Source organism: Phoenix dactylifera, chromosome 17, assembly GCF_051530095.1.
Source record: "Phoenix dactylifera cultivar Ajwa chromosome 17, Ajwa_hap1_PhDact_Kaust_v1.1, whole genome shotgun sequence".
NCBI lineage: Eukaryota > Viridiplantae > Streptophyta > Magnoliopsida > Arecales > Arecaceae > Phoenix > Phoenix dactylifera.
Window position 1 is genome coordinate 8,120,914 of NC_143206.1, and position 12,483 is coordinate 8,133,396.

Genomic DNA, 12,483 nt, shown 5'->3' on the forward strand with positions numbered 1-12,483 from the left:
CGGGTGGAAGGTGAGCCTGCCATTCGCCAGGTTTTGTTGGACTTCTTCCGTGACAGATGGACGGCGGATGAGGAGTCCGGCGACAGAGACCATCCCTTGAGGATGGATGCGAGAATCGAGGATACTGAGAACGCAGCCCTGGTCCGACCAGTGTCCGCACAGGAGGTTCAGGAGGCAGTCTGGGCTTTGGCTCCAGATAAGGCTCCGGGTCCGGACGGGTTCCCCTCGTTCTTTTTCCGACAGTATTGGGGTATCATTCGGACAGCAGTGGTAGAGGCTATTCAGTGCTTCTTCTCTCAGGAGAGGATGCCGGATGACTGGAAGGCTACCTTCATCACACTCATTCCGAAGCGTCAGGGGGTGGCGAAGCCCGGCCATTTCAGACCCATTAGTTTGTGCACAACCTTGTATAAGGTTGTGGCCAGAATAATGGTCCGTAGAATGAAGCCCTTACTGCCTGGCATTATCAGTCAGGAGCAGGGGGCTTTTATAGCTGGCAGAAACATCTCCCATAATGTTCTGTTGGCCCAGGAGATGATGTGGGATCTGCAGCGAGCATCGAAGCGACGTAGCTTGATGGCTATTAAGCTGGATATGGAGAGAGCTTACGACAGGATCAGATGGAGATTTCTTCAGCAGGTACTCGAGGCGTACGGCTTCCACAGACAGTGGATCGGTTGGATCATGGGGTGTGTCAGGGGGCCAAGGTTTTCTATCTTGGTCAACGGCACACCGTCCCCTTTCTTCGAGTCCACCATGGGGCTGCGTCAGGGATGCCCTCTATCACCTTATTTGTTTATTCTTTGTGCTGACATTTTGTCACGTGATTTGCAGAGGGTGTGTGCCCGTAGAGAGCTCGAGGCCTATGTCCCCGCCCCGGGGGCTAGTCCTCTTTCTCACTTACTTTTCGCTGATGATTGCCTTCTTTTGGCCAGGGTGTAGGTTTCTGATGCACGGGTCCTTCGGAGGGTAGTGGCGGACTATTGCGCGGCGTCAGGTCAGAGAGTTAATTTCCACAAGTCAGCAGTCCACTTCAGCCCGAGCACGGAGAGCAGGGTCAGACAGGAGATCCGAGGGATTCTACAGATACCTCAGCAGGAGGAGACATTGACCTACCTGGGAGTTCCTATCACAGGCCGCAGACTGCGGGTGGCAGAGTGCTCCTACCTAGTGCAGCGGGTGGAGAGCAGGTTGGAGGGATGGAGAGCGGCCTCCCTGTCTATGATGGAGAGACTGACTTTGATCAGATCAGTGTTGGGGTCCATGCCAGTATACCTCATGGCCAACACCGTGGTTCCGAAGACGACCTTGCTGAGGGTCGAGCGACTGCTGCGGTGTTTCCTGTGGGGGTCATACGGCGGAGGCCACGGGGTGCACTTGGTGGCCTGGGAGCATGTCTGCCGGCCTACCAGTGAGGGCAGCCTCGGGGTGCAGTCCCTACTGGAGCGGTGCGAGCTTTTCATTGCTCGGCATGCAGCTCAGTTCTTGTTAGAGCCACACGGGCTGTGGAGTCAGGTGATGGCGGCCAGATATGGGCGTGGGGGCTCAGAGGCGGCACGGAGAGCGCGACGAGTCTCCTTCATGTGGCGTGAGATTGGGAGGTATTTGCCGACGGTGTCAGCAAATACCAGGTGGCTGATTGGCGATGGGCGGAGTATTGATGTGACTGCGGACCCATGGGTGGATACTGTTCCACTGAGGTGCTGGCCGACCATGATCGATGCTGAGGCAGTGGAGGGGTTGCGGGTCTTCGATCTTCTTGCCCCAGGAGAGTCAGCATGGGAGGACGCTAGGCTATGTCAGCTGTTCGGAGGATGCCTAGCTGAGAGGATCCGGTCCCTTCCGGTGCCAGGTTGCGGGGGGCCTGATGTCAGGGTTTGGGGCACCTCTTGCCGGTCCAGTGTCAGTCTGGGAGACCTCGCTGATGTTATCCTGCAGAAGCATGAGCCGGGGCAGGACTACACTTGGATCTGGAGGTCTGGGCTTCACCCGAGGGCGTCACTCTTCTTATGGAAGGTGGCATGGGACTGCCTCCCGACGAGAGCAGTGCTGAGCAGGCGAGGTTGGGGGATCCCTGCGGAGTGCGGGACATGTAGTGTTGAGGAGTCGATCGACCACGTGCTCTTCCAGTGTACGTGGGCGAGGTCGGCATGGCTGTGGGCAGGGTTCCCGCAGGAGGTTTGGTGTGGGAGGCTTCAGTTTGTACAGATGATGCAGCAGTGGCTGGCCCGGCCTCGGACATGTCAGGAGGCTATTCGAGCGACCTGCACAGCACATCAGATCTGGCTGGCGAGGAACGCCCGCACCTTCGGTGAGCGCAGGGTGTCACCGAGGTTCGTTGCGGAGTTCGCGCGAGTCCAGGCATTGGAGATCAGACTTTCTTCAGATGGACCTCTGATAGCTTGGGACACCTGGGGTTCCCTCTCTGCTCCGGCAACTCCTCAGTAGGTGTTCTTCACCTGGGAACCCCCACCCCCGAGTTTCCTCAAGGTCAACTTCGACGGATCGGTCATGGATGGAGGCGCGCGAGGAGGTGCGGGTTTTGTGATACGGGATCCGCACTCCAGAGTGGTGGCAGCAGGAGGCTGTCAGTTTTTTGGTACGTCGGTTCCCGGGACAGAGCTACGAGCTGCCTGGGCGGGTCTTCGATATGCGAGGCAGGTACTGCAGGCTGGCGCGATTGTCTTGGAGGGCGACTCAGCCACAGTTATCAGTTGGATCCAGGAGGAGCTGAGGGGTGAGGGCTCAGACCATCCCTTGGTTCGGGATATAGGGACGATGTGTGGGGTTGGGGTGGCCATCCAGGCCAAACATGTATTCAGAGAAGCTAATGGGGCAGCCGACTGGGTGGCTGCCTTCGCGGCTCATCATTCAGGATACACTTTTTGGGTGGGGGAGGGGGAGCTGCCACTGGCTCTCCGTGAGTTAGTCTTTTTTGACTTTATTGGGTGTATTCGTACACGTACTGTATGAAAACCCGTTTTTAGCAAAAAAAAAAAAGCCTAAGAAGGAAATAAAAAAAAGAAATAAAAAGTGGTAGCTGGGGAGGGAAAAAAAAGTACTTGAGTGATCATAACTTAATTGAAGATGGTTCAGCTCTCGATCGCATATCCTACAACTGGTGCACCGTATACCAGGCTAATAAAATCCTGCCATGTGGACATTCCGGCCGCCTCAGCATAAGGAAAAAAAATGAAATGGATTCAGCTGAAAGCCCCGTCAACCCTCCACGGAGTGCTCTGCCCCCTCCGGCGGTGGTGGATGTAACCCTTCCATCCCCCGAATGACCAGCTGAACCTCACCATTTTGGGGATAATTCGTTGACCACGTTCGGGGCGGCTCAATACATTTGGGGGCTTTTTTTAATTATTATTTGAATAATTATTTTTTTTAATAAGTATAAAATACTTTTAAATTTTATTTAAAAATAATTCGCCTAGCTTTTTGAGAAGCAAAATTACTAATTAAACTTTTATACTCAAGATCCATTAAAATCTATCTAAAGCTCCTTTTTGAGATTGAATGAGTTTATCGATTTTTCTTTTTTTTTAAGTTTTTCATACCCACAGTTATATTTTCTATTGGACATTTTAATCTAAAAATAATATTATCAAACAAAGCAATTAAAAAAACACCACAAACAAATCAAAATGATAAAACTTAATTGTGTCAAGAAAAACAAACTCAGGTTCTGACTAGTAGTGCCGAACTTAATTGTGTTGAGAAAAGGCCGAATAGTGCCGAACTCGACGGCGAGAAGAGGCCGAACCGCCGAAGTCACAACCAACCTACAATTGGACCAAAAATTCCTTTGTTCAGTAATCACTAATCAGTATATATCATTTGATGAAGTACATTAATCATAGTTTTCTTTTTTGATGAAGTATATTTGATGAAAAATAATGAAAAATAACTACAGAGTACAGTCTATAGAACACTATCTTATTCAGGAATCAGGAATACTATGTTATGTGCCAATGCCACTTTTTGAGTGAGATGAACATATAAAACATCATAGATTTGCCACCCGTTAATGAAAACCTACTTAAAAAAAAATAAAAACATCATTTATTCACAAGATTGGGTCTAAATTATGCTAACATGTCTGATGAGTGATGATTGATGTCTCATGTCTCCCCAAAGCTAGTTAAAAAGTAAGGGTTGTGGACGGTGGACTTTGGCAAACGAACCTTAAGTTCTTGCCTCTTAGCCGGAGGACGGTGGTCGGTGGACGGTGGACCGCTTGCCACTAACGAGGACGGCGAGGATCCGAGGACGGCGAGGAGCGGAGCTGCGGAGGACGGCGAGGAGCGGAGGCCGGAGGAGCCGAGGAGAGAAGGACTGCTGGAGTCTAGAGTTTGGACTCTGGAGAGGAGGTCCAGTGTCCAGACTCTGATCTCCGAACTCTGGAGCAGGGGCGGGCGGCGGCGAGGAGCCAAGGCGGATTAGAGCGGAGGCCGGAGGGCGAGGAGCCGAGGAGAGTAGAGAGGAGGTCTGGACTCCAGTCTCCGGACTCCGGAGCAGGGGCGGCCGGCGGCCCAAGAACCGAAGAAGCACCCGTCGACGGCCGGGTCATCAAGAAACTGGAGAAGAACTGGAGTCTGGTGGTGGGGGGAGAGCTGGAGAGGACTGAGCTCACTAAGATTCTAAGAAGAACTAGAGAAGCCTAGAACTTTCAGAAAACAAAAAAAGCACGGGGAGAGAACTGAGAAGAGGAGGGGGAAGAGAACTCAGAGAAGAGAAAGTGGGGGAGGAAATGTCCGTTGGTTGTCTTTGTCGTAGGCTTGTAGCTCACGGTTCACCTTAGTCACCGTCTCACCGACTCACCGACTCACCTATAGTCTATAGCCATAGCCTGTCTCGCTGTCCGAGTGTCTGTCGACGGGAACCCACTGTAGCGGCGGCGTTGCAGGTGGGACAGACGTCCTCCAGTCTGGATGTGAAAGCTGTAGGCATGTAGCTGTGCAGCAGTGCAGGCGCCAAAACGGGGCCTTCCTTCAGCTGGGGGCCTTAGGCAACCACCTCAGTCACCTAAGGCTCGAGCCGGCTCTGACCATGCTCCAACAAGAACATGTCCCCATTTGGCAAATTCCCTACGAATCCTCCCTTGTACAGTTCCCTGTTCGGTAGCACTTTTTCCACCGCCGCCTCTGCTTCCCCTTTCTGTGCGCCTAGAGATGCAAATGGGTCGGATTGGACTGGATCATGAGTGATCCCAACTCAATTCGATTCTTGGTTTGAGTCCTAATATTGGGCTCAAACCCAACACAAAAAAAGATCGTGTCGAGTTGGATAGGTTCCACGACTAAAATTTCTGGTTCAACAGGTCATTCAGGTCGGGTCGAATTCATATATAATCTAGTTCCAACCCAAAAAATTCGAGTCTGGATTGGATCCTAATTAGATCCGAGCCGACCCTTATATAAGGAAATGTAAGAATTTAATCCAGTCCAAGTTCTACTATAACAGATCTTACTTGGCCACAACAGACTAAACTAGCTATAGGATTTGTTTTGCATTATCTTGGACAGACACACCTATTTGGGTCTATTTAAATTCTAGCTCATGCACTGCCGAGGCTCAGCCCAAGGGTGTCTGGAGATAAAACAAAGAGAGGTATTTTAATTTCACCATACTGAGTTATTTAATGGTCAGTATAATTCTGAGTAGTTTATGGTTGCTAGAGAGATTGCTGATATCACAGTATTCTTTGTTTATATTCCTTGTAATATTGCGATATCCTCTTCTGTTAAACCGGTTCCTTCGGTACTGGCTAAAGTTGCAATACCCTATTACTTTTACGTTATTCTTGGGTTGGTGAAATGCCCTCTTAGTTTTTGTCGATCTTTTCATTTATTATGGTATGTACCTTTAAGTGCAAATTCTTAGAAACGACATTTGTTGCCAATATGATGGCAAGTGGAGAATGTATTACAATGCTTAAATGATATATCTTAAGCCATTGTTCAAAAAAATTGATGGATCCGTCCTTTATTTATGAACTCATGTCTATGGAGCATGAGTTCTCAAGTAATAAAATTGTTGGCTAGGAGTTCTTGAGAAAGTTTATACATGTATGATGACACCCTCCCTTTAGACCTAGTTTTTTAATGCATCAACCTTTCATCTTGGGCAAAGTATGCTTGCTAAGGGAGAAAACAATTGCCAAAAAAGAACCAAATAACTCTAGCATGGTCTTATGCATCATTCTAGATATTATAACAATCCAAGTGCGGCACAACATTTTGGGTTTGGCCTAATCCTCTGTGTACATCCTTGATCATGGTATTGAAAGCTGATGGGAACATTGAACCTTTGAATGTAATTGGTTAGAAATGATAATGGTGAGTGTTGAACACAATAGTTCAAAGGGAGTTTGCTTGAGGATAAATTCTTGGTTCGAGGATTGAAATATTAGGCAAGGTCCATCCTAGTATTTCATTGGGTCGACTGTTGGGAAAAATTTAAATGCGCACGCGGCCCGAAATTTGGCCGCGTGCGCGTTTGAGAGAAAAAAAAAAGAAGAAGGTAACGCCCAGCGGGCGTTACGCTTTGGAAACGGCCGCGGCTGCGGCCGCGTGCTCGTTTGAAAACGAAAACGCCCGTTGGCGTTTTCGTTGGCATTAAATGGGACGCGTGCGCCCGTTGGCGCACGTTGCCCACGGTCGCGAGAAGAGCGCGGACGCGTCCGCAGAAGGCGCGGACGCGTCCGCCGAAAAGACCATTTTGCCCCTGCGTAAAACCCCTATATATACCCCCTATTTCATCTCTTTTGACACACGAAAAATTTCAGAAAAATAGTGGAAAAATTCTGGAAAAATTCTTCTCCCTCTTAGCCACTTCCAAATTTTATTTTTACATTTTTTATTCAGTTTATTTAGTTCTTTTCATTCCGTTCTTTGCTGGATCTGCAAGTCCGATCGGGTTCGCTTTGACTTCTTCCGAGACGTGCCGAAGAAGAGGTTGTAGGGTCGTCGTATCTCCGAGAAGGATTGCCGGGTGACCCGTACGTGGGGGCAAATACTTCTTTGGGACAGCGTCTACGCGCTTCGACCTGCTTTCAATCAGGCTACTTTCTTCTACCTTTATTTTTAATTTAATATTAGTAGATTGGTAGGATTTGAAATTCTATGATATAAACTTATTAAATGCATAGATTTACTTTGTGCTAGAATAGATTTATTTTGTATTAAAATAGAATTATTTGGATGCCGAATGATATGCATGTATATTATTTCCTTTAAGATTTTTTATTAATTGAATTTATAGATTTATTTATTTAGTTAGGAGATATATTGCTAACAATCCAAAGAAGTATTTGTTTTTTGTTAGTAATATATAATTAATTAAATTCTTTATTACAATTGTGGCATATTAGATTTTAATTGCAATAATTGTTTTTGCTAGCACATCATTAATAATAAATTATTCTAAAGAGTTAATAATTTGGTTAACCTCCAAGAGGTTTATTATACCTCCATTTGGACTCCTCAAGGAGTAATTTCCAGATCCCATTCAAACGAAAAATTCGAAAATTGGTTGATATATAATAATTAATCTATTGAATTGACTTATTAGATCTTAATCAATTATTCTAATAAAGAAATAAATCTTTTAATTCATCGAATTGACATCTTAATTACAATAATTGATTTGCTACAAAATTAGTAATTAATTATTCTAATAAGAAAATAATTCAATTCTACTATATATAATTTATTGAATTGATAAATTAGATTTCAATTACAATAATTGTTTTGCTAGAATTAAATTTAGTAATCAATTGTTACTAATTCGGAAAGGTCAAACAAAAAAAAAAATCAAAAATTAGTTAATTCGTTTAAATTTGCATTTAGGTTATTTTAAATATTGAATTTGTGTGATTTCTAGTGATTATATCCACTAACTAATAGTGTCTAAGAAAAGCTTGTCAAAAAGGCATACGTGCCTAAGAAAGGCTGGTACTTAAGTGAGCCTAGTGCTCCACCACCGATCTGGAGCTGATCTGGCTATTAGTTTTTAGATATATCAATTAGACATCCAAAGTTCAATATAAATATTAGTGCAATCTTTTGACATAGATTTTTTGCCTTCAATCAGGTTTCTGTCACTATTCTGTAACCCTGATCCTATGGCCTCAAACACTAGTGACCATCTTAGTGCCAAACCTGAAAAATTTGATGGCCATAACTTTAGGAGGTGGCAGAACCAAATGCGGTTCTGGCTCACCACATTAGGGTTAATCTCAGCCATAGGTGAAAGTACGACCGAAGTTGATAACGGATCCAACCCAACTACCTCTTCCAACACTGAACATTCTGCCTCCACTAGCACACCCTCTAGGACACCTGATGAGATAGATTATCATTGTATCCATAGAATCCTAGGTGCTCTTTCTGAGAGGCTGTATGATATCTATTACACAGCCAAGAGTGCCAAAGAACTCTGGGACACCCTAGATAGCAAATATGGTCTTGATGATGCTGGGGTAAAGAGGTTCAAGGCCTCCGATTTCAATAAGTTTAGGATGGTGGACTCAAAGCCTATGAATGACCAAATTCATGAATTTGAAACCCTGATCCACCAGCTTAGGGCTAATGGAACCAATTTGGATGAATCATTCCAGGTAGCCTGTTTGATAGATAAACTACCTACTTCCTGGTCTGATTTTGCTAAGACCCTGAGCCATACCCAAGGAATTCTCACCCTAACCCAAGTCTTAAACTCCATTAGGATTGAAGAGCAGCATAGGCTCAGAAATAATACCTCTACTGGATCTAAAAATAATGCATATAATGTAGAAGCTCCTCCTAAGAAAAATCAGAACCGACCCTTCCGTAAGAATTTCAAGAAGAAACCCTACAACCCTAGAAACCCTAACCACCACTACAATGGGAAGCCTATTCAATCCCAGGAGCAGAAGAAGAAGAAAGAGGAAGGTGGTGCTCGTTTCTGTTATGTGTGTGGTCGGACCAACCATTTGTCTCCACAGTGCTTCTATAAGAAGACTGCACCTCTTCAATCTAAGAAGAAGGGTCCACACACATCCAGTGCTCAAGTCAACATGGTGACTTCCGGCGCTGGCTCCTCTGAGACAGCTTTCAGGTCTGTTTCCTTCACTCCTGAAGTTAACATGACTTTACAAGCACTAGATTGGTGGATTGATACCGGAGCTGGTATTCATATTTGTTCGGATCGTTCCTGGTTTTCTTCTTACCAGATCTCAAGTGGAGGAGCTGTGATCATGGCAAACAGCTCGGAGGCACGTGTGTTAGGAGTAGGACGTGTGGACTTAAAGCTTACCTCTGGAAAAGTCCTGTCACTGCACGGCGTCCAACATGTTCCAGTTGTTAGGAGAAACCTCATTAGTGGTTCTTTGCTTGTCCAGCAAGGCTTTCGTCTTGTCTTTGAGTCCAATAAGGTTGTAATTTCTCATGGTGTTATGTTTATTGGAAAAGGATTCCTTAGTGAAGGATTGTTCAAATTGAATGTAATAGCTCCTTCAATAAATGAAAATCCTTTGATTATGAATATAGAGCCTCCTTCTATTTGGCATGGTAGATTAGGTCATGTAAATTATAATTCAATTAAGCAACTTATGAACCTAAATCTAATACCAAAAAGTGATCTCAAGAACCATGAGAAATGTCAAACTTGTGTAGAAGCCAAACTCCCTAGGAAGCCTTTTAAATCTGTTAATAGGGATTCTGATCTATTAGAGTTGATTCATAGTGATGTTTGTGACTCTGGTAGAACTTCTAGGGGAGGTAACAGATACTTTGTAACATTTATAGATGATCTATCGAAGTTCTGTTACATCTACCTAATTAAAACCAAGGATGAGGTGCTCAGCAAATTTAAAATTTTTAAGATTGAAGCTGAGAACCAACAGGAAAAGAAAATTAAAATTCTTAGATCAGATCGGGGAGGTGAATATACATCAAATGACATAACTCAATTCTGTGAAGATCATGGAATCATTCATGAAGTGACTGCACCCTATTCTCCCCAATCAAATGGAGTAGCAGAAAGGAAGAATAGGACTTTAATGGATATGGTGAACTCCATGCTTATAAGCTCAGGAGTGCCAGAAAATTTGTGGGGGGAAGCTCTTGTTTCAGCCTGTTATATCCTTAATAGGATTCCCTCTAAAAATAATGATCTAACCCCATATGAAGTTTGGAAACATAGAAAACCTAATCTTAGCTATTTAAAAGTGTGGGGGTGCTTGGCAAAAGTAAAAATACCCGATTTTAAGAGAAAGAAAATAGGCCCTAAAACAGTGGATGCCATATTCATAGGTTATGCAGCCAATTGTAATGCCAATAGATTTCTGGTGATAAGTTCAGAAGTAAATGATATTAGTAACAACACTATCATAGAAGCTAGAGATGCAACATATTTTGAAGACACCTTTCCACTTAAGACTAGAGTAGATAGCGGTATAGCTAGTAGCTCTAGTAGAATAAGGACAAGAAAAATAGAAGTAGAAGCAGAACCTAGGAGGAGTAAGAGATCCAGGGTAGAGAAAACATTTGGAGATGACTTCTATACTTTTCTTATAGAGGACTCTCCAACTACCTTTGAGGACGCAATGAAATCCTTGGATTCACCTTTTTGGAGAGAAGCTGTGGACAATGAGATGCAGTCAATTATCCAAAATCATACTTGGGAATTGACCGATCTTCCTCCTGGTTGTAAAACTATAGGGTGCAAATGGATCTTTAAGAAGAAACTTAGGCCTGATGGCTCTGTAGATAAATTTAAGGCTAGATTAGTTGCCAAGGGCTTTACTCAGAGACCTGGGGTAGATTTCTTTGATGTTTATGCACCTGTAGCTAGGATAACTACTATTAGGGTCCTTATAGCATTAGCCTCCATTCATAGATTAGTGATTCATCAGATGGATGTTAAGACAGCTTTTCTAAATGGAGACTTAAATGAAGAAATTTATATGGACCAACCAGAGGGATTTAAAACCCCAGGCCAAGAAAATAAAGTTTGCAGACTAGTCAGATCTCTTTATGGTCTTAAACAAGCACCCAAGCAATGGCACTTGAAATTTGATGAAACCATAATGACATTTGGATTTGAAATCAATAGCACAGACGAATGTGTATATCATAAGAGAGTTGGACACAAATTTGTGATCTTGTGCCTTTATGTAGATGATATACTGATCTTTGGGACAGATCTTCAGATAATTGATGAAGTAAAACAATTTTTAAGTCATAAGTTTGATATGAAAGACTTGGGACAAGCTGACTTAATTTTAAATACCAAAATAATTAGAAGTGCAAAAAGTATTGAGTTATCCCAAAGTCATTATGTTGACAAGATACTTAATAAATTTAATTATTCCGATTGTCAGCCTGTCTCTACTCCATTTGATCCCTCTACTCATCTTAAGAAGAACTTAGGAACTCCTGTCCTTCAAAGCCTATATGCTCAAATCATAGGCTCACTAGGATTCCTAACAAACTACACCAGGCCAGACATAGCATATGCTGTAAATAGACTTAGTAGATATACTGTTAATCCAAATAGAGATCATTGGACAGCATTAGAGAGAATTCTTAGGTATCTTAAGGGTACCAAGTCCTATAGTTTGCACTTTAGTGGGTTTCCTGCTGTTCTAGAAGGCTATAGTGATGCCAACTGGATCAGCGATACCTTAGATGTTAAATCCACCACAGGATACGTCTTTCTCCTAGGAGGTGCTGCTGTGTCTTGGAAATCCACCAAACAAACCTTAATATCTAGGAGTACCATGGAATCTGAACTGATAGCTTTAGACACTACTAGCACTGAGGCTGAGTGGCTCAGAGATCTACTTATAGACCTTCCTGTAGATGAGTCACCTTTACCACCTGTCTCCTTACATTGTGACTGTAAATCTGCAATAGATAAGTGCAACCAAGAAAATGCCAATGTAAAAATGAACAGGCACTTAAAAGTACGTCATAAATCATTGAGATATAAATTGAAAAATAATGTTATTGCCTTGAATTTTGTAAAATCAGAAAATAATTTGGCTGATCAGCTTACAAAAGGTTTATCTAGAACAGTGGTTCTAGAGTCGTCGAGGGGGATGGGGCTTAGCCCATAAAGATAGATCACCACGGTGGGAACCCAACCTTAAAAGGTTCAATGGGTAGAAACAAACCGAAGTGTGACTAAGAGGAGCACTATTTTATGTTGTCCTCATCCCTATGGCGCTAGTACTCATAAAAGCAAGCGGTAGGATGAGTTCGTTTGTATAACTCTTAATGAGTCCGAGACCCAAGAGGCAGGAGCTTCCTTGCTAGCATCCTTATTAGGACTCACCTATATGTGCAGTCGTGAGGCCGCGATTATGGGAAATGGGTGATTCCCTAAAAAGCACATGAAAGATACCTGCGCATGGCCATAATAGCGCAACCCGCTTAGAACCCAGATCGGGCTATATTATGTGTGCTGTTGATTTAATCTGAGCCATGGACC